Here is a 23,475-nt window from a genome sequence, read left to right as displayed (position 1 = left end):
TCTCTGTGGTTACCACATGGCAATAGCTGTTTTCCTATGGTTGTGGCAGTCTCACAAAGGGTGCCAGTTGGGAACCATGGCTGCACGATGGCTTCTTAATGGTGCCCAGTGCTGGTGTGTGTCTGGGACCAGCAGTAGCAGTGAGGCCTCAGGAGGCCAGGACATATAAACATTCAACTCTTTCTTCCTGGGAAAAGAAAGAGATAAATGAAAGATGATTTTAATCAAATTTCTTTCTTCAACAAAAGATTGGCTTTTGTGGTGCTCTCTGTTTATTTTTGTTACTTCACCTAACCAAGTGAGCTAGCAATACCACGTTTCCTGTGTTTAACATGTGCTGGTTCCTTTTCTCTGTGGAGCATCTCAGCTGGCATAGACATACCCTCCCTGTGCCTGCAGGACAACTGTCATGTGGCAAGCGGAGCGGCTTGCACAGGGCAGGTAGCCCAAGAAGTGACTTGTGCCTCAGACCCTGGCCAGCAGCACTCCTGGGGCTGCCCTTGCTGGACTCCACTGGGCTTGCTCATGGGGTCTGCCGGGCAAGCACACGCATGGGCAGCTCATGAGGGCTGCTGCTGCCCCATCTCTAGCGGTGCTAACACCTGGATAGGGGTTTGTTCTGGCAACCAGCACTGTTACTTGTGGTATTTCACGCTCCCATGGTGGCGGCACATCTACTTCTGTCCCATCTTTTTTTTTTTTTTTTTCCCCCCCTCTTTGCACTAAAGAAGTATCTTTGTCCGAGAGCTGCTCTTGTCCGAGAGGAGAGGTTGCTGAGAGCAGATTCCCCAGTGCCTGAGGGGCTCCAGGTTGTTTCTGTTGCCTTCTCTTTCACAGCATTTTCACTAGAATCCATACTCCTCGCAGTCCCTAATGCTCTTTGAGAACCTCCTGGGAAATCCTGGGGGTGTTACAATACCAAGGAATAATTAATAGGAGTAACAGATGTATAAACTGATGAGGAGAAAGATTTTACTTTGACCCCTCTAGGTGGTGGGATTTGATGCATTTCAAAAACAACAACAAAACGTATTAGAAATTTGCTATTAGTTCTGTGTTTGTAGCTGTTTGTGCTGTGCGTTTCTCTCTGTTCATCATCATCATGTAATATTACCCAATGTTTCTTATATTTAAGCAGAGTGTCACATTCTCTACTACCAATAGAGTAGTGAAGTGGCCTTTATATCCACAGGCATTCAGGAAGCTTTGAATAAGCACTGCTTGTATAGCAAGGCAAGGTATGCAGTTAGGAGTTTGGATCCGTAGTCAAGCTTCTCATTTGTTTGACTTAGACTGAGCCTAAAGGAGCTAAAAGGAGGAAGAATGTATGAAATATTAGAAGAAAAGAGACATGACGGGGGAAGGGGTACTTCATATGGCTACAGGTGTTGATTGCACTAAGTAAGCATGGCTTTTTCTTTAGCATCTCTCTGGATATTTTTCTGCCAGAGCCTAAGTATGTGCTCTGTAGCTTTTCCTTCTCTGCTGCAGAGCAGCACAGAAGCTGAGTAAGCTGTATCCTGGAAAAACACATTGCAGGAAATGGCATTTACCCTTTGATCTTTAGATTCTTCCTCTGCTGTGATATGCAGTAACTTACGTTATCTTTGTTCAGTGAACAGACTTTCTTCATTTAGATTTAGTGCCTTTTATAAAACAAGGGAAGAAAGATCACATTTCCCACTTATCTTACAACTTTCCATGCTGTCTGGAGATGTTAAGGAATTTTAAGATACAGATTTTTTTATTATTATTTTTATTAATCTTTTGATTGCAAGATATTAGTTGCACTGGATTGGATGCTAGTGCTGAAGTCCAAAGAAGTGTTTGCAGAGTTAAGATGGCTAAATTAGATTACAAGGTTGCAGCACATACCCCAGAACAGAGCCTTTCTGTGGCTAGTAAAATGCTTGGAATGCCATGTAGCAGCCGGTGGGCTGTGTATTTACTGCTTGATCTGTCCTGTTAGAGCTTGTTTGTGTTGACATATTGAGGGATACTATTGAACAGCAGTAGGGAGATCAGATACTCAACCGAAAAGTACTTTGTGATGATAAAGTCAAAATTCAGTATGGTGCAGAGATCTAAGCCTCTACCATGTGCTTGTGTTTAACTGTGGGGAAGGGGATTGCTATATCCTTCTGTTTATGTATCATTGGGTCCTTCTGGGATGCTGGCAGCAGAGGATTTGGTGTCTCTGGCTTTTCTTTAACTTGACTGGTCCCTTTGATGTTGGAGTTACCCAATGATTGTTGAGTGACGACCAGTCTCTGTCTCCTCCTGCCAGAACCCAAATTCAATCCCACACAGTCTGTTTCCCTTGAAAATACCAGGCTAATATGTTAAGGTTCTTGTTTATTGTTAGGAGGCACTACAGCCCTCTCATATCACATAGGTTAGTGTTTGAAACAATGTGTGCATGTGTGAGGCCTCCAAGGTCCTCAGTGCAGAAAGGAACTTCAAAAATAAAATGAGAATCAATCATTGAAGCATAAAATGGTTGTAATCCTTTTTAAGGAATTCCTAACCACTTTCTTCGCAAGGTTTCACAGAAAAGCAAAATTTACAAGGTATAAAATTGCTAAGTATGAGAAATGTAAGCTAGTGAAGTTTGTGGTAAAGTTCTGTCGCTTTCATCTGTATTCACCTTACAAGGCTTTTGGTTGCTTCTTTTCAAGATGATTTTATACCCTTTTAGCCTGGTACCCTTTGGAATATAAAGGTTATGGTAATGGAGGGAAAACTGAAAAGATGGAGATGAAATATGTAGAGGTAGCTTTTCTGCTGAGCTGACTCTGCCATAAAAGCTATAGGCAAGTATGTGTTGGTGAGAATTTCCTACTGCTTTAGTACTTTATGATCTCATAGCAAGTCTTTTAAATAAAAAATTATATTTGACTTACTTTTTAATACAACAATGAGTAGGGTATTATGTATTATTTCTGATCTGGAATTATATCTGAATGTAAATGCAGCTTTTATATAATGAAGAATAAGCAACAAATGAGTGAAAATCTGTATCCTCCCATAAATTTTCTGTTTTCATTGCTTTATTTGCTAGTTCTGATGATCTCCAAGATCTACAATCATGCAACTGCTTCCTTCTTTAATAACACTTAGACTTGCATTTTTCTAAGGATGGAATAACCTTTCTGTAAAGTTGTATGCTTTCATGAAGAATTAATGACGTGATAAGCATTAGGTTGTTGTTTATTCAAATACAGTCAGCACCCAAAGAAGTGGGCCAGGTTGCATAATGCGTTGAAGGTTTAGTGCAAGAGGAAGAAAATACTGTGTTTTTGTCAGAAAACAAAGAGCAGGATTCATGACATAAACACCAATAATTTCACACAAGGAAACATTCTCCCTTATTTAAATAAACTTGGCACTACCTAGCAAAAATTCTCTTCCTTTTGCTAAGAATGGTTGGAGAACCAAGTCCAAATAGTTGTGTGGTTTTTGGTAGCTGCTCATGAGTCTCTTAACATAATTTATTAATTGATTATCAGTGCTGAAATAACAGGATAAAAGAAAGGATAATCCTTCAGTTTAAAAACTAACTTTGTTTTACACGTGGGCCTTAATGGTCAACATTTGGTTTGTGTGGAGAGCTTGAGAAGGCTGCAAGGAAGACTCTCAGATATGGGACAAGAAATCATTCAGTGCTTTTGGTGCTTTAGAAAAGCAGTTTATGGATGTCTCTTCTTCCTTAGAGTTCAGGAGATAGCTTTGAAACCCACATTTTTCGAAATATCTTTGTGATGAATCCTGCTAGAACCAAATGTAGTGGCCATAGGCAAGGACTGCAAATGTATTTTAAGGTCATGTTTGTGAAAGCTTCTAGCAGGACCATAATTCTTTAAGCTTTGTTTATATGGGCCGTTAACTGGGATACAGTTTGTAGTGTTCTGTGCCCCATGAATTACTACCTGTCATCAAGATCCAGGTGTTGCCCTTGAGCGCTAAATGTTTATATTTTGGTACCATAAGTATACATTTTAACTTTTTGTACCCTAATGTTTAAAGATTACCCAAATAAAGGCTGGCTTCAGGGTGCTCAGGATTTTTATTTTGTTTCTTTTTTTATTTGCTTCTTTGTTTTTTCCTGAGCATGCTGCTTTAAGACCAGAATTTTGCCTGAGGGGCAAAAATCTGTCAGTTTTGCTTGGCCCTATAAAGCAAGTGAAGAGCTACTGGCTGGGGCAGGCGAAGAAATTGGAAGGTCTATAGCTGGTTCTGGACACCCATGTCCCAGGCTGCTGCTGCAAAATCCACTCCTCAGCAGCAGGAGGGCAAAAATGAAGCAGCACAGGGCAGTCTTGGCTGCTTATTATTTAGCTGGGACTTCCTCAGCCACCACAGAGCAACCAGAAGTAGTGGTGCCAGAGGGATATTTTCTGCTGCTGGCCTGATGATGATGGTGATTGTTGTTATATTCTCTTTCTACCTGCAGATTTATGTTCCCTGAGAATACTGCCTATTTCATGCCTAAGGCTGCCTATAATCTGTGTTAGGCGATGTTGCCATCTCAGTTTGAGATCTGCACAATTTTTATATTGGTGGAAGCCAGGTTATGTTAGTTTTGTAATAATAATAATGCTTTAATAGAAGAGCAGTTGCTAAATATGCCTTACTGGAGTAGATAATGGAATTATCCATTGAGTTTATCCATAAAAACAGAATGTGTTGGCCTGCACTTCATGCAAAGCAACTTTGGCTCTGTCCTAGAGCAGGTTTTCAGCAGTTGATACTGAAGTATAGTGAAAAGCCTAAGCCAGCCAAAGGATTCCTGATGACTGCAGTGCTCAGTGGATCCAGCTAAAATCTAAATCTATTTATATTGGTCTAAATCGATTTCTACTGAAGCCAATGGCAGAATTCCAACTGTATAGCAGAAAGCCAGAGTGGGACTACTGCAGGAATAACTTGTAAGCAACCGACACGTTGATTTACAGTCATAGTAAGTAGTGTATACTGCACTGCAGCTTCCATTACAGGCTATACCTGTTATTGTTGTTCTTGTCTATTTCTGCTTAAACAACAAACTACATAAGAAATTGTTCAAGGTATCAGGCGTGCATAAAAATGAGATTTCCAGAGAAAGCATCCTGATGTCTTGACTACAGAGGTCAGGTAGCAGAATGGTTAAAGGTGAAAAATGGTGCTTGTGATCTTGAGAGGGTGGTGGAACCGTAACACACAATTTCATACCTACACTTGGTAGTAATGCTAACTTACATAGATTGCCTCTGAACTTCTATAGAACTGCTCATCTGCTCAGTGTGGGATTGGGCCTCTCTGCTGACACAGAATGATAAACTTCTGACTTATCTGAATACTAATAAATATCTTCATAGGTAAAAATTGGATATGGAGAATATACAGCTTTATATGTGTGGCCGTGACATTATGATTTATAAGATCAGAGAGTAGAATAGTTTGCAGAAGGCAGTTGCACCAGGAAATCATTGAGGTTTTGCTTGCTATATTGAATTTACCCGTAGTATTTCTTAGTTCAGGCTTCCTTTCTGCTATGAATCTCTTAGTAAAATTAAGTTTTCTGTAGCTGATGTATGCCTACCAATAAATAACCATCTGTAGCCTGAAGTATTTGCTCAGGTATGGCAGTAAAATACCAACAAGATGTCCTAGGGACACTTAACACGAGATTATGCTTGTAGAGTGATTTAAATCTCTACTTTGAAGACAGGATCTTATTTAAAAACAACAAAACCTTTAATGTCCTGCATTTGCTTCTGTTTTCTCTGTGCAGTTTACAGTTTCTCACATATGCTTCACGAATGTTAAGTTGGGGCTGTGCTTTCCCTGTAGCAAGACTAGACAGCTAGAATGCTTCCTATTGCTCAGTGTTTCATAACTCAGCATATTCATGGCTGAAATCCACCTTCTTTTTGCTGAGATGCCAGGAACCATCCAGTCACAGCAGGCCTGAGTTTAGCACTGGCTAATTTTCCTGGCCACTCTCACCAATTTACTCTGGGTATGAACTCTGTGCTATAGCCTGCACTGACATATTTTTTTTTTTCAGCTCTGGTTGATTGTGCTGGATTAAACTAGCTCCAGCTTGCCCTACAATCCTATCTTCAGAAGGGCGTAAGATTAGCTATGCAGCTGCAGACTAAATGTTCTCTTTGTCCAATTATTCTTTCTGTAGCAAGGACCAGAAGTGAATGCCTGAAGAAGAATTTATAAATAGAGCAAGCATAGAGGAATACTTTATCCAAACACTCTTGATGCTCTCTAAAGTTTGCAGCTCAGGGACTTGGAAAGCTGAGATGGTTTCTACTTTTGGTATCCTTGTGAACTTACCTTCCATTAACTTGTCCAGTCTCCCCTTCAAGCTGCATTAGCTTTTGTACCTGCAACATGCTATGTCAAGAAGTTCCATAGTTTAAATTTACATTGTGAGATGCATCACCTCTTGTTTGTGTGGAACCTATGGCTTCTAAGCTTCATTTAGGTTTTGTACTAGAAGCGGCAGTTAATGATTGCTCCCTATATGTCTCTTCCATTCCGTTACTGATTTTATATACTTCTGACCCTCTGTAATATTCTCTTTTGACTAAACCCACAGCCATATTCTCGGTAGATAAGCTATTCCATAGGTTTGATTGCGCTTGTGGCCTGTGAGCCATTTTCACTGCTGTTGTGTCCCTCCTGCAAATGTGTGTGCTTGGGGAGAATCCCCCGCAGCCCTGTATTTAAGATGTGGTTGCACTGGGGTTTTTTACCGGGGCATATTGACAATCCTCTTCCTGTCCTTTGCTCCTGCTCAGTAACTTGTACTGTTCAGCTGCTGGCAGCTTGCTGGGTCGGCAGATCAGAAGGTGCAGATAGGACAGATCCCTTGCAGAGTGCAGCCTTTGGGAGCGAAACCATCTTGGGTTTATGCAAAATTGCACAAGTGCAGCAGCAGTTGGGCCACCCTGGCATTGCATTAATCAGTGTTGACTGTAGAGTTGCTTTAGCTAGAGGTTTTGTGCTATTCTGCTACTTTATTTACCACTAACTTCAGTATCCCTGCAGCCAATAGAGTAGATGTGCCTGAATTGTATCCCAGTCATATGTATCCTCATATCCTCAGTACCAACTGAGCAGAAACTGAATAGGCACTATCTCTTTTTTGCTTTTGTCACTGGCAGGAGACTTCATTCCTGATTTGACACAGAACACTTAGTAACTTATAATAAAGCCACTGTGGTAAAATAAGTCCCACCTGCACGTGCTACTTGTGAAAGCTGTCACACTAGGCTGTCAGGGACAATCTGGGCCCTCACGAGGCTAACGCATGACTAACATTTCTTTAAATGGAACAAATGTTTCTGGGTATGAAGTCAATCCATGCCTAATATTACTTTATGCATTGTCAGGATGCTCACCCTTGATTTATTTACTTTATAATTATAGTTTTCATTATTAATTGTGTTCAAATGAATTCTGTACATTGAGGAATGAATGCTGAGTTTTATCTTTCTGTGCAAGTACATCCTATTGGCAAATGGCAGCATTTGCAAAGAAGGAGATTAAATAGAACATAAGCACAATTTAATTTGCTAGGTATTATTTATTCCCTTGACAGACAGTGGCCATAGCCTTTCACTTTCCTCTTTAGGAGGGAAATGATGATTAATATTTTAAATGATTGAGCAAAAAATGCAAGACTCACAGTTGTTGAGTGAAATACTTAGGAGATAAAGTCCTGCCTAGTAGTAGCTAGAATGGTGTAATGTGAGAAAGGACACTTGTGGCTAAACACTGTTCAAATAAGCTGGAGCAAATTGATTTCCCCTTGCTGCCCATGTCTGAAAGTGAGGGGGGCTTTTATTCTGGTTATAAATCAAAGGTGAAACCCCCAAAACCTGTTGCAGGTGTCACAAGTTATCCTGTATGTTACAGGGCCCTTCTGTTGGCAGTGTATGTGCACACACGCACGTGTGCAGAATATGGCCATGAGTCTTGGACGATAAGAGCTATGACAAGAACTGCACGGTGCAAGTTTGAGCTATGTTTGTTGCTGCTGGGTTCCTGTGTGTTTTCTCACTAGTCTGACCCTCTCTGATTTTTGGCATACTTGTCATTTTAATCCTCTCTGTAACCAATGTGTAAAGTATCCAATAATCAATAACCAGATAGTACTTCTGACTGAAAATAAGCAGGAGCAAAATGTCCAGAAGACAGTTTCTGTCTTGAGTTCACAGCATTTAATTCTGGCTGATTCCTTAAGTCAACAAAAATGTTGTATGCTGGGTGAAGAACAGTGAGTAAATGACCAATCTGGCACATCTCAGTACTGGGTATTTTGAATGCCTTCAAGGCTAGTTTCTCTCTCTCGAACATTATGAAATCTGAAGGTGTTCATTTCCACAACGTCAGAGGCACTGAGGTCAGCAAGGACTACACCTCATCTTGAGTTTGTAGTGATTGGCACAACATAAATTAAGCACTTTTATATGCAAATTGCTAAAGATGAATTCATTTCGTTGCTTGTTGTGTTTGCAGATGCAGTTCAGGTTTTCAGCCCGTCTTCTCTGATGACCATGAATTTCTGATTGAAATTTGTATTCTCATTTCAGTTTTTTCAGGCTTGGGAAAAGGCATAGGATAATGTAAAGAAGTCCTGGACACTTCAGGTGTGATTAGGGAGCAGTTCTTCTAGTATTAGCCATGTAAAATGAATATTTAAACATTCATAAGACAGCTTCATGAGAGAGATCTGACAGATGTAGATTCAGATCTAGTCAGGCAGCAGATGTTGTTCCACCGACTGTGTTAACATTCTGACTAATGTCCTACCATGTGGAAAAGGATGGGAGAGTGACAAGATCACCAGGAATATGGTCAGACTTTCAAAAAAAACTCACTGAAAATGAAATTCTCAAGAATTTTCCAACCTGTATCTTATGCCTCATACAAATCTCTTAAGAAAAGCTTAAATACCTAATTAAATAAGAGGGCAAAAACAAACAACCAAAAAAACCCCTAAAAATCTTCAGGGAAAAAAAAAATATCTGAAGTCAAATGCCCACCATATATACCCTTTCTTTCTTGTGCATTCTGGTTCAGTTTGTGACCACGGTGGTCTCTGTGTCTGAAAGATGGATACCTATAAGGGAACAAAAGAAAAAATAATCTCCATTTCTAGTTGTTTTTTGAAGGAGTTGAAGGAATTGCTTTCCAAAGTACAGCCTATAAACATGGTGGGGATTACTCTTGCTCAGGATTTCAATTTATTGCAGAATATCAGCAAGCAAGTCTTGCATAATACACAACTGTGGATGGGCTGTTTTTGCCGTTGGGATTTTATGCTTTGTTAAGTGATGGAAGATGCCAGCAGTGTTCAGAGACTGCTCTGGTATTCATACAAGGTGCTTTTCCAAATTGGCTGCTTCACTAGCCTGGCAGACAGAAGACTAACAAAAATTTTTAAATATAGTGAGAGCTTCTATAATTGAAACTTTTCCTCTGTCCAAAAGCAGCCACTATATCATAGTAGCCTCTATGTAGGCCATTAAAAAAAGAAGCTGTGTATGTAGATGATTTTAAATAAAACCTTTGTTGGGCTCAACAACATGGGGCCAGAACAGTTGCTGCAGATGTATTAGGTGACTGAAGCTGTTGTTCATTTACAGTATTATGTCCCTCTCTTTCTCTATGTGGCCTTGGAAACAGACCCGCTCCACTTAAAGGGGAGCCCCTGCTTATTTATTCACTTAGTCTGTTTCCACGTACCCACTCAGATCTATTAGGAGAGGGAAGGATGGAAAGTAACATAGACGTTTAGCAAGATGAAATACAACGTGGAATTTACTGATTAGGCCCCTGTAATTACAGTTTATGCAGGATGAAACACTCCCAGGAGATTCCTGGAGATAAGCAGCAGGAATGATGGTGCCTCTTTTGCAGTTTGGAAATGTGGCTTTTTCCAGATGCTCCTAGGTTTCAGATAAAGACTGGAGGCCCGCGCTCATTAAGGCACCTCTGGGGCACAGACCGTGTGCCCTGTGCTCAGTGGTGACTCGGGTGTCACCGTCCTGTGGCCACCAAGGTGAGAGCCTTGTGCTGAGCCTGACTAGAGGTACTGCCTGCCCTGCAGACTCAACAGCTGTTACCAGCCCAGCCCGTTGCTCTTGCAGGAGCTACCAGGGAACAAGCCAAGATTTACCTAGGGAGTGTTTGGACCCATAACTAGTGCGGAGTTAATCTGGGTTTGCACCACTCTGGCTCAGCTCCATTTAAAGCAGGTGCATTAATATACATGTAGAGACCTGCTGATGTACTACTTTCACATAAAATTACCACACTTGTACTGCTTGCTTTTCTCCATACATGCATGACTGGTGAAGACTCTTTTTTTAGAAAAAAAATTGCATCACTATTTTATGACTCATCACTACAACATTCTGTACCGCCTAATGGCAAAAGTAAATCAGATTTTAAAACCAAAATACTTAAATGTGTATTAAGTGTGTACCTCAGGTCAGGGGGGAAAAGCTGCTTATTATGAGGCTTGGGGAGAATCAGAGAATCATGAAGATGGTCTGTGATGAATGTTCATTTCAGTATGAAAAACTCTCATCTACCGTCAGTGAAATGTGGGAACTTCACAGGTTTGCAGATGAATTTAAAAGGAAACGGAGTGCATCATCTCCATAGTCTGTTCCTTCACAAGCATATGGCTGTTAGTATGGATGACACTTGCCCTGTGCAGAAGGCCAGCAGACAGCATATGCACCACTTGCAGATCTTTTGAAATCTACGAGCTGGGTGTCAGTGTAATTCAAGTGGTGCCTCATTCTCAGACTGTGCTTTGTGTAAGACTGTCTCACTTCTGTTTTCTCAGAGATAGTCTCATGTGTCTACTGGAAAACAGTGGACTTTCTTGATTGCAGTATTAGTTTTAAAAATGTCCCCTGTTAAGAAAATCTTGGAATAAACCATCCTCTGTGCTGCCTGTGGAAGGAAGGCACTTCCATTCAGAGCTTTCCCGGGCAGGAGCCTGGGTGACACCTCTCAGTCCTTGCACTGTGCATCAGGAAAGGTGAGGCTGGAAAAAAGGACCCAGGCTGAGTTAGTCCCCCAAAAGCATGGGTTCAGATATCACCTGGCAAAAGAGTCTTTGAGGAGTCAGGTTTTTTTTTTTTTTTTTTTTTCCCATCTTTATTACTAACAGCAAAATCTGTTCTTGAGAAATCAGAGGTTTAAATGAAATGAGAGATGAAATCCTGCCTCTTGGTGTTTGTGTTCATTTTCCGTTGGTACATCTGCTCTGATTTCAACAGGAATTTGCGCTGTAACTGAGCTCTGGCCGTCAGCAGAGCAGGAGCTTGGCTGTGTAAGCCTTCCTGCAATGAGGAAGAGAGGAGGGAAAGGGATTTCCAAAGCCATCGTGGCTTCCTATAACACTTTAGAAAATGGGTCAAAGGTGTTGGCTGGCTTTTGGGTTTTTTTTTCTTTTTTTCTTTTTTTTCTCCCTAACTCAATTGGAGATAATCTATTGTGATGAATCACTTTTGCTATTTAGCGCATTAAGGGTGCTAAGGACCCAGAAGTGGGAAAGGTGAGAGCATTCTGTTTGGTTTCCCTCTTGCCTTCATTTCCTAATATCCATTTTTTCCCTCCGTTATAGCTGTAGCATGTGAAATATAAAAGGATTGCTTTCACTTGGGTATGTATCTGATCACTCCATCACTGTTAATCTTTGTTTGGATTGTATTTTTCTTCCAGGACTCTCTTTTTTCCTCTGTAATGGTTTTTAGAAGTCTTATCTTTTAATTTGATAAATACAGGCAACTGTAGCACTCTCCTGGACATTTTGTAGCTGCCATTTTTTTTTCTTCTCCCTTTTTCCCCACCTCTAATTGGTGAGCATTTACTCCCTCTGCAGTTTTTTTCCCTTCCCTTCTTCCAGAAATTCAGTGAGGGGGATCCACTTTTACTGTGGGTCTGGAAGGAAAGGTCTAATTTGTGAACTGTCCTTCCTCTGAGGCAGGAGGGGGACAGCTGGAGTTGGCTTTGTTCACTCTGAGCAGGCATAGCAGGGGACAGGGCCCTGCCTCTTCCCTCTGCACGCACTGCATGTTCGGCAGGAGCTGGGAGCCTTGCTGGGATCAGTGCTCGCATGGCAGAAATGAGGCCATCCAAGCATCCCAAAATTGTGTGTGTTTGGCTGTTTGGTTTTGTTTCTCTCAGAAATTGAGAAGTGGACTTTGCAATGGCCTGGACTTGCAAGCCTGCCTTTTAACTTCAGTGGTTAACGGTGTAGTTATTTTTAAGATCAATGCGTTGTTTTGTGCAAATTTCTAAGCTGCTAAAGGCAATCAGTTTATGTAGACATGTGCTTGGCCTTGTGGTTGGAGAAGTGTGTAACTTTGAGTCTTGGCTGTGTTCTTCCCAGCCTTCTCAGAAACTTTTCTGAGGAGGAAAGAAAATACTGGCATATAGAGCTGTGATGTGGTTGCTGTTAATGCCTATCTATGCCCAGATGTTGTGGATGCAAAGTAAAAATCAAAAAATCTGGGAGCTGTTGCAAACCAGCATCCTTATGGGGTGATGATGTGGTCTGCAGATAGCTAGCATGAGAGTTTCCAGTTGCCTGAAAGTAGCAGAGGTGCATTTAAAACAAGTCTTAAAGGAAGTTTCTAATCATGTAGAAAATATTAATCTCTCCATCTTTGTAAACTGTGAGCCTCTTTATGCATCCGTTTGATTAACCTGGATTGTCTTCCCCTGAATAAAGTCAGCTGGACTGAAACTAATGATCTGGGTATTAGAAGCATAGAAAAGGAAGTTTCTCTAATATGCCCTCTGAAAGGAGTCATGTGAGGGGGAAGCATGTTGCTTTTTGTGACTTCAGGCAGTTGAAGTAATAAAAAGGCAATTTTTAAACATCAATTTAAGAAAGACTCAAATAGCTTTCTGCTTATTGGCATTGCTGAAATGTCTCAGCAGTCTGCAGTACTGCATTTTGCAGTGTATGTGTATGTACAGCAGAAGTGAAATCTGTTTGCTTTGATAATGGTTTCTGCAGATCCTTGTATGTTGCCAGCAGTAGAACAACAGTCTGCTTTGGTTCAGCTCATGCTTACTTTCTGTATTTTTCATGTATTTAGAGGCCTTTTCTCTTAAAATATCAGACCAAAGTATTTGTTCTTCAGGCATAATCACATATTTCTTCCAGGGACCTAAAGGGGAGATAATTTATGGGCACATGAAAAGATACAATTACCTGTGCTATGCTAACTTTTAAAAATGATCACAACTGTGATTTACAATCATAGGCTAGCCTTTTATCTCAGTTGCTCACCAATTCATTTAAAACAGGAGAATCCTATTTACCTTTGACAAAGTTTGAATTGGTTTGGGAGAAATTAAAACATGAACTAAGAAAGGAAAGAAATGTGAGTAAGCCACATGTATAATTGAAGGATAAATTAAAGAATTTTCTATCAAAATTCAATTAATTTTTAACTAGTGGGGTTCTTCAAAAATATAGTGAAAACTTGCCATGTGTTGAAACAGTTTGTGGAAGAAAAGTGGAAGGATTCTGCATTTCAAAAGTCTATGAAATCAAAATTCTCTTTATAACAGCCAGGAGAGGCATAAGACAGAACTTAAGATACCATGTATGTCATGCTATTAAAATTAAAACCTTGTGAAGTGCACATTAATCAAATCGTTTTAATACACCTGCAGTAAAAGACTATCTGGATATTATAGATGCACAAGTGGAGAGAGAGTGTGAAGCTGACTCTGAAATATGCAGCCCAGAGAACCAAAATCCCTGGTGTTCACACAGATGAAAAACTATTAGAAATGAGCACTGCAGTGGCACTGTATGTTCACTAAAATTTGATGTTATTCCTGGAAGGGGAGGTATTGGATTAGGTCTAGATGCCAACAAATCGGCTATCCTGATTTAATTGGTGCAAGTACTGAATTTTGGAAGTGATATTTACAGGAATCTCTTGCATACATTTCTGCCACCTTTCTGGTGGTTGTGCGTCAGCAGGTGGAAATCTCTCCCTCCCACCCAGCTGCCCCTATTATGGCTCTGAGTGAAGAATCCTTTAGTTCAGATGCTTGACTCTATGGAGGGGCTTGGGGATTTGTCTGGGATTTAGATGTTTCTCAACTGGAGTGTTCCTGGTGCATCAGTCAAATCTTCACTACTAGGCTGTCCTAGAAATTAAGCCATATTCATTTTGACAAATGTCACTATAGGCTTTGGAAGCCCCTCCTGCCCGTTCTGTATTAGGCTTTGGAGCTGCAAATAGGTGAGTGGAAGTGAGTGTCTGTGTGCGTAAGATGCTCCCTGGCATGCCCATTTCTCACCATGGTGGCAGCTTTCTGCAGAGGCTGGACAGAAGTGTTGCCTGCTGAGAATTGTGGTCCACTTAAAGCCTGTTTCACTAAAGATGACTTCCTGTTGATTTTGTAGGATGACAGGATTGCTCAGGTCAGCGAGGCACCTCAGAGACCCTCAGAGGCAGTAAAAGTTGATAGAGTCATGGTGAATGTGGGTCTTCGAGCAGGCAGATAACTGGGAAGTGTGCCAAACCACTGGGGGAGTGTGGGGTTGCTGCAAGGAAAACTGTTAAGACTTGGGAAAAAAGAGATCTCTCTGCTGGGAAATGCCAAATTCTGTCTGTTATTTGAAAGGTAAGGATGTTCTTGGTGGGTGGGTGGCTAGGTTTTAGATGGTGTCCTATGGGGAAAAGTGGTTTTATCTGAGCCTTCAAGCAACAAAACATGAACCCTTTGCTAGCAACAATAGCTAAGGGAAGGAGTAATGTTTGGAGTTCGTTCTGCCTTTCAAAAACAGGTTGGGTGAACTGTGCCTGCCAGTGACTGCTTGTTCAGGGGCCTGGAATATCTGACTGTTCCACTTCCCTTCCATGTCTCACACCGCAGGCTTGGAAGGGAGCTGTTTAATTATACAAGAGACTTTTTTCTTTTAATCTGGCAGTGAATGGTTTTGAAACTTTGCCAACAGTGACATTCCTAAATAATATTCTGACTGCTCCAGAGAGAATGAGTACCAGAATGCCAGCGGATGCCTGCCTTTTATTTTCTCCACGGCTGGCAGAAGCTGTTTTAAAGAGGTGGAATGTAGTGAGAAACTGAAGTATGCTGCGTTATAAATGCTTTCTGGCTTCAATAACATTCTGTTTATAAACAACAGAACATCAGCTGTATATGGAGTTGCCTGCGGCATTTAAAGTAGCCATAATCTTGCTTATGTTGGCATATGTGGTGTGTATGCCTCAGCACTTGGCACTTCTCTCTGGGGGTGACAATGTGGTAGCAGAGCCTTGATTTATTTATTTGCCCCCACCCCTTTTCCTTCTTCCTTTTCAGCATACAGCTCTCCAGGCGCAGGGGAGCAGGTGCAAACAGGCTCTTTGGAGCTAATATAGAGGCAGAGGCTGCTGTTGTGTGAGGAGGCTTCTCGCACACCTCCCCTGCGCCCTCTCACCAGTACGATTTGCCTGACCTATTCTATTCTGGATGCTTCAACACTGCAAATCCTTTGTGTTTTACTTTTTTAATACAACTTCTGAGGCTGAACCCGTTAGTTTCATAGAATTATGGCTTTAGTTTTGTGCTGGGTGATTATTTGTCTTTCTCCAGTGAATATATTATTAAACAGAAAAACTCCAGTGTTAGTTCACCTGCAATTATCCTTAGATTCATTCCAATCCAGCAAATGGTTTCATCTGGAAAAAAAAGCCTGTTGGGAACTGGAGTAGCTATCGCAGAGCAGTGAAGATGGTATGAGGCAGTGTTGATACATCCTTCCCCTCCTTATGGCTAGTAAGCTCCTGGAGTAATATTCTTCAGGTCTGTGATAGGAGACCTGAGTTCAGATTGCTTTTCTGCTCGTCTTGGCATGGGAACGGGAACTTGTGGGCGTTCCAACCAATAGGAGATTGCTGTTTAGTGGAATTAGTTCTTTAGCTTTATTAGAAAAATCCTTCCTGTCAAAAAGAACAACAACAATTAAAAAAAAATCAGGATAAATTCAGTCCTAGGCTAATGTGAAATATTTTGACATCAGTTATTCACATGCTTTTTTGTGGGGGAGAAGGCAAGGAATGCTATTGTGTTAGAGGCGAGCGTCCTATGGGAGGTTTTATGTTAACTTTTGGCATTTGAGAACTGTGGACAAGACTGTGAGTCTCCCTATGATGAGCTGGGAATAAACTAGTGACTAGCAGCAAGAAGATGTAGAGGAGGGTAAGTGGCTTTTTTTCATAGCTTGTTCATAGATGGCATCTTCTATGGTTGCCTGTCAAATGTCAACACAGGTTGACTGAGGTTTGGATGGGAAGAGCTGTTCTTTTCTTTGTTACTTGAGTGCACAGGAGAGCAGGGAACAGCCCTGGATGGTGCTGCTGGAGTTTGGAGGACATGAATGGCCCCAAGGAAAGATAACAGGGTATCCATAAAGTTCCCTAGTTAAAAGAAGGAGGAAACACTTGATCAGCCTTGCTATTGTCGAGGTCAAGGGGGATCTGAACTTCCTTGAAGAGCACTTGTGCTGTTGCCTGAAAAACCGCACCTCGCCTTCCCCTTACATTCCCAGAGGAAAGATTGCTTGTAGTCTGATGTGACTTACCTCCCTTTTCTGTAATTAGAAAGTTGATGAACTACCTCAAAGTGCTAGTAAGAAAATAAGAAGGTAATGTTTTCTCTAGTAAATACATATGTTGAAATAATTACATGGATATCTCAGGGTTTTCCCCATGTCTGAACATAACAGTTCTCCAGAACAGAGTTTGATGGGGGGTTAAGTCCTATGCACAAGCAGTTTTCTTTGCTAAATCCCATTATGTGACCTGTGTCCTGTTGTATTCACAGAGCAGGCAGGACCTCTGCTCGCTTTTGCAGGCTGCTCTTGTTCAGCTACTTAGACTGGCTGGGCAGGGGCTTGTCAATGTGCTGAGCTCCTTGCCCTGCCTGCCAGCCTGACTGCTATTCCCAGTGGCTCCACAGCAGCAGGAAACTCCAGCCATGTGGAGCCTTCCTGTCCAGGGGCCGCTGAGAGGGGACCTCGGAGACGTTTTCTTTGCTTTCCATGAGAATCTGGGGTCTCTTGCTGAATTTCATGGCTGTCTCCTGTGTTACTCTCCATGAAATTGCTAAATTACTGGTCTGACAGAGAGCAGAAATCCATCTGCAATTTTGTGTTGGGAAACTCAATGTAGTGGATACTGTAACAGAGGAAAAACATTCACAAAATTAAGCTCAGTGATATTTGTTGAAAACATACTAAAGATGACATTTTTGACATTTATGGAGTTGGATGCTTAACTTGGCCGTTCTGGGCATAGCTTTATCTGCTCCACAGAAGTTTATTGGAGTACATTACTATGTTGAATGTCCATAATAGTTTTTCCAGTGATTAACTTTGCTGAGTTGTCCATGATACACTGATGGATTTATATGCAGTTCCCATTAATAGTTTGCCAGTTAACATTTATTTTGTTGTGTTTATATGCATGTATTTGGAGATAGATTTGTGCAATTTAAAATTATTAAAGTAAAATGAGCTTAGTAGGCTTTGAAAAAGGTTAAACATTTATAAGCATAATGAGATAATCTAGAGTTATGTTAGGAAGGATTAAAAACATAAGATATGTAATTCCCTATGCCTCAGGGGCTAATTGATGGAATTTAAAAAAGGAAATTCCCTGATGGGTAAATTAGGCTATAATTGCCCCTATAGGGACTTCTTTCTTGAATGCCTGATACTGGCGTCAGTCAATATTGTGCCTGATAGACCTTTATCCTAATACGGATACTAATTCTTGTGCTGTATTAAGTAACAGAGGATCGTGACATATGTGGTGTTCCTTTCTGGCAACAGACATATTTACTGTTTAGCAATAGTATTTATAGGAATGTTGTGTGGCTTATGTGATACATCATAGAATGTAACATAACTTATAGTTGTTATGTAATGATTCTCAGTTTTGATCCTAATGCAGTTAACAAGAAACAAAACTTTATTTTACAGGCAATGAAGTTAAGAGACTCATTTGGGTCTATAAAATCACTTCTCATTTTTGAGTTGTAAGAAGCAGAAAAAGGTCTCTGAGAGCAAACTGCCTTCTGAGATGGTTTAAAGAAAAACCAGGGACAGAGCTCCTTCTGCTCCCCTTCTGACTCCTTGACCTGGTAGAGGAAGATTCAGTGGATATTGCAAAGAAAGGACCTCATGCAGAAGAGGAAGACAAACATGCAGGTAGGCAGGGACTGAAAGTATCACTCACCTTTAAGGCATGTTACATGTATGGAAGAGGAGGCAATATGTTTGGGACTCCATGAATTAGTCCTTAATTAGTTCTCAGGTGGTTGTGTAACTCCAGAACCATAAAGGTGACAGATGAGTGAACTATTTGGAGATCAAAACAAACCCAAACCTTTCTTCTTCGCTTTCATTCATCTAACAAGTCATCTGCTAGGAGCGTGCTAGGAGCAATCCCCCCCACCTTTTGTTTTGTTTTTGTTTTAATGCAGAGCTGAGAAAAGACTGTCAGTATGACAGTCAGTCTTTTGAATATATGTTGTTCTTAATATGAATTATGGCACTGAATCAGGGCTGATCATAAACTATAAATACCTGGATTTGCAGTGCCTTAAAAACAAACATCACCATTAAAATACAAAACAAACATCCCATGCCCGCGTAGCATTGGCTCAGCTCTGAGCGCTCTTGAGTGAGCACAAAGTGGGACAACTATGGTGCTGTTGCTGCCATGAAAGCCAGAGCCACAGCCACTTGGTAAAAGGAGCCTGAAGAAGCTAGCAGGAATAGAAAGGGTGGAGGAATAGGCATCTGCAGAGAGGTGAGAAGCCTGGACACAGCTCTGGAGATAGAGCTATCTCAACTTCAATGAGAAGCCATTCCAGACTTCTTACTACAGCCCCAGTTATCAGCAAATATATAAAAAATAAACATGCCTGTAAAAATCTTCTTTTATGGCCTTACACTTACAGTATCCCTGGTTTCTGTTTCATTTCATATTTACTTGATAATGTTTACTTTTGCTGTCACTTAGGCCGGGATAATAATTCATCTAGAAAACTCCCATGACACAACGTTTTATTAATTAATGTATCTGATTAACTAACTGCACAACATATCTGTACATCAGATTTTCAGATGAAAAAAGAAATGATATAACAGTCTGTTATCATTCCTCTCATTGCATTTTCTCACTTACACATGAGGGCATGGAAGTGTGAAATGTGTGTGTCATTGACACTGACTTTTAGCTGCATGTGAAAGAGAAAAGACAGGTTTGCCAAGGTTCGTGAACTTTGTTTATGCTTTGAGTTTGTTTGGTCACCCACCATTTAGTGCAGGTGTAATCAACAAGTTAAGCAGTTGCACCTGGTTCAGAGTGGAAGGCCAATTGTGTGCCATGAGAAAACTCCCTGGTGTTAGGTTTTTGCATCTAGATTTGCATTCTTCAGAAATGAGAATTATGAGTGTGGAGAGAAAAAAAAAAAAAACATGTTTTTGCTCAGAATTGCAGGCTGCATTAGCTGGAAGGTCATACAAAATCACTGTTCTAGCTGAAATGAAAAGAACAGGCACATCTACAGATGTACAGCTAGTTTGGTACCTTCTGTTTTACTTCACTCTTTCTTCCCTGTTGTTGCACTGCTGCACTAGTCACTTGTAAGGTTTTGTATGAGAGGTTTCTGAAGATGAATTCAGAATAAATATACCTAGACTATCTCTCCCTTCATACTGTTGCTATGTTAGAAGCAGTAAGGATATGAGGTTGCACCACAAACTGAATTGCTCTTGCTTATCTATAAACTCTGCAGAGCTGTACTGACCACAGACTACAACCACTTTGAGTCCACTTCTGTCCTGTATAGAATTACCATTGCTTCAGCAACCCTGTAGTATCAATGTGATATCTGAAAATTAAGTAGTGGTGTTGAGATGAGCACATTGCAGACTGGAGAGGCTGTCCTTTAAATTATAACCCTAACGATGTCAGGAAAAAATGGAGGTTTCCCCTTTCTTCCCTCTCTCCTCACCCTCCACCCCCAAATCTAAGGGTGACTCAAAGAGACAGGCTGCAGGTCTAGTGAATAAGAACAGGCCCCTTTACTTTGTTACTCTAGCCCCTGTGAGTACTTCAGTGTGGTAGAATCTCGGGTAGATAAAAAGAAAACCACATGTTTACTTCAGGGAAAGCTAAGAAAGTTTGAGCAACTGTCTCTGGGCAGGTTTTCTTGCAAACCAATGTGTATCCGTTAGCCACCTCCACTATGCATTTAAGAAATTGAAAGCAGTTAAGGGTTATTGAGCACTGTGAGTTTTGGTCATTTATCACAGGTGTTTCTGTAATTGTGATTCATGGGGAGTAGTCAGGCTGTTCAGTGACCATCAGGCTCTGGCTTTGTGGAGTGAGGGTCTAGTACCTAGTAGTCAGGGTTGCAACATAAATCATACTGGTTGACTTAAGGTATGCTGTATTTTTCTCCTTTTTGTGTTTTGTGCTGCCTTTTTTTTCCTTTCTCCTGTGGTTGTGTCTTCCTTTCTGTGCTTTATAGAAATGATTAGAAAACTCTTATTTTCATGCTGGACAATTATTAGCCAAGTGTGCTCCAGAACCCCTAGGGAAACTGAGCGCAGGTGGGTGTCCCCGTTCAGTGGGGACTCGGGCTCCTGGCCACGCAGGGGCCGTGGGGCCTGGCAGAAGGGGTGGAGGGGCAGGGACCGCGGCAGCGGGAGGCTGCCTGCCCGCATGGTGGGTGCACATGGCTCTGCTGAAGCTGGAGTTAGCAAAGCTGGGCTGCTCTGCGCTGGAGACCGCTTGATTTCTCAGGCCACTCTGTGCTTATCTCCTTCCTCCCACTCTGACTGACCATTTCACCTGCAAGACAAAAATTTTTGCCCTTATTCTCAAACTTGTGCCTTTCTGGAGGAACACTTTTGGACTCTGTGAGATGGGCCTGCTTTCCTTGATATAAAAGCAAAATTTCACACTGATTTTAGCTGTAACAGTATTTTGTGACAATAGTAAGACGAAAATGGGCTTTAGTATATGGTGGCTTTCACAGCTTGCACTGAACTCTGTGTTTTTACCATGCTGTTTTCAATATATGTGATAATTTATGTGATGTCAGATGAGTTTCCTCAGGTGGCAGTTGTACTTTCAATGGATACGAAAAGTATTTCTAATGTGATGCTTTTGAGCAGATAATGTAGGGTTTGAAATGGTATTAGTGATCTCAGGAGGAACTTTAATCTTTATTCCTGATAAGAAAACCTGCAAAGTGCCTCTGTAGTGAACACTGGTGCAAGGAATACACTTTTTATTTCTGCTTCAGCCTAGCATTTCTTAAATGCTTCTTTTGCCATGATCTTACAATGGTCTTACAATATATTTGGTAGCTGTACAATATATTTGATTTATGTATGATATTTTATATTTGACGGTCTTACAATATATTTGGTGGCATTCTTGCATCTAATAAAGTTGTAGTTTTTTTTGTTAGCTTTTCTGCTTTTAGTTCCTCAAAATTCCTGTGGTCCCCAGTGTAGCTTGCAGGAATGTGTGCTGTTTTCTGTGTTTTTTTGTTCGGGCATAATTCCCTTCTTTTCTTTTTCTTAAATACTTCATTTTATGGTACGTGTTTATTCTGAATCCTGTGCTGTTTAATCAGGAGATATAGTCTTTATTACTGGTTTAGGAATGCCTGCAAGTTCCTCTGTAAGAACAGAATATTTAAATGCCATATCAGAAATGCAGAATAAATTAGGAATTCATGACACCTGCAACCTCCTGCCTTTGGGTGGCCATTTACCACCTCACATTTCCCTTCTCACTTCCCTACAGCAGACATCTTTACTCTTTGGTCATTCTTTCCCAATTGATCAATGCTGTCCTGGATTACTGTGCTTTCGATATTACAAAACATATGTTGAATGTGTGTAGAAAATATTTTCTAAGTCTTTAGCAGTTTGTATCTTGAACCAAGTTCTGTGGATATGACCCTGCTAATTAAGTAAGTAATTTCATTTCTTCCTTCTTTGTGCCTGTATACTCTCACATGACCCTATGTGCTTGGATGGCCTTCTCCCCTCCAATAATAATGAAATCCTGTCACCCACCTGAAGCATCCCTGAAGCTGCTACTTTGTGCCTAACTTGTTCTTTCCAGACTTATTTTATGTCTAAGTTCACCAACTTGTTAGAGCTCTGCCTAACTCATATATATTTTTAGAATGAATAAGAAAATTTTGTTTGCTCTGTTCTACTTGGTACCTTCTTGTACAATTTTATCTGTATATTTTTTTCCTTAAGGCGTGAATCTGTTGCTTGTTCTTTGCTTGGCATATTGTGTTTGCTGTGCAGTTGCATACATATTGTATAATAGAGTGTGAAAAATTACCATGTTTGGAGCACAGCTCTCCTCATGCCTAAGCAGTCCCAGTGGTGCTATGCAAGCATATCTGTGGGGTGAATTTGGCATCTGCTGGGGATGAGTTGCACTTGAACTTGCTTAAATAGCTAGGTCGAAATTTATGCAACATGGAACAGCTGCACCTCTGATTGATGAAGTAAATCAAAGAGTTTTCTGGTTAGGACAGTCTACCCTAGAGCCTTATAAAGAAAGATGTAAGAAGGCTTGAGTGTTTGCTTTTAATAGGGTAAGTCTGTATTCTCCAAAGTGGGATACTTTACCTGTACCATAAGGGAAACTCAAACAGAAGCTTCTGGATCTTGATGAGAATGTAAATTGACTTGTTCTGCTTGGTGGAAAAACTCCCTGACCCAAAACATGTCATTCCATCTGTCAGCATATCGGCATCAGAGAAGAAAAATGACTGCTATGGCTTTGGAGGAGTTGCTTTTGGAAGTGTTTACATATCACCTAGTCTGTGCCCTGTATTAAAAGATAAACAGTTTTCTACCTTATATCAGAGGTAAATCACTTCTTAAATCAAAAGTAGGGAAATACAACAAACTTTTTTATGGAAAACTCTTTTTTTTTTAACCTTTTTTTTTTTTTTTTTTTACTTCTGTTAAATCTTTAAAGAAAAGCAGAAAATCAAAAAAGTAATACACTTAGATCTATCATACATGAGATATCTTAGCTCGTTATCTTGCTTGTAGACATCCTTTGACTGAACTAATATGGAGCAGCGTTGCACTGGTGCTTCTAACAGATGCTTATCTGATGTGTACTGTTTGTTCTAGGCTTTATAGATATATGCATAAATACATTGAATTGCAAAACAGAAAACATACTGAAACCCTCTAAGAAATATTTCAAATATATTCTACTTAGCCAAACCCCCAGCAAACATAGGGGATTACCCATTTTTTAGTTTCTTGTGTAACACTGTTTTTTATTAAAATGAGGTGCCTATCATATATGTCTTCAGAAATTTGTGAAGAGCTTGTGTGTGTGTGTGACA

The sequence above is a fragment of the Tinamus guttatus genome, unplaced genomic scaffold (assembly GCF_059628265.1).
Source record: "Tinamus guttatus ecotype Peru unplaced genomic scaffold, ASM5962826v1 Tinamus_guttatus_pri_ptg000311l, whole genome shotgun sequence".
Classification (NCBI taxonomy): domain Eukaryota; kingdom Metazoa; phylum Chordata; class Aves; order Tinamiformes; family Tinamidae; genus Tinamus; species Tinamus guttatus.
The sequence above is the reverse complement of the archived record's forward strand: the minus strand, read 5'-3'. Positions refer to the sequence as shown.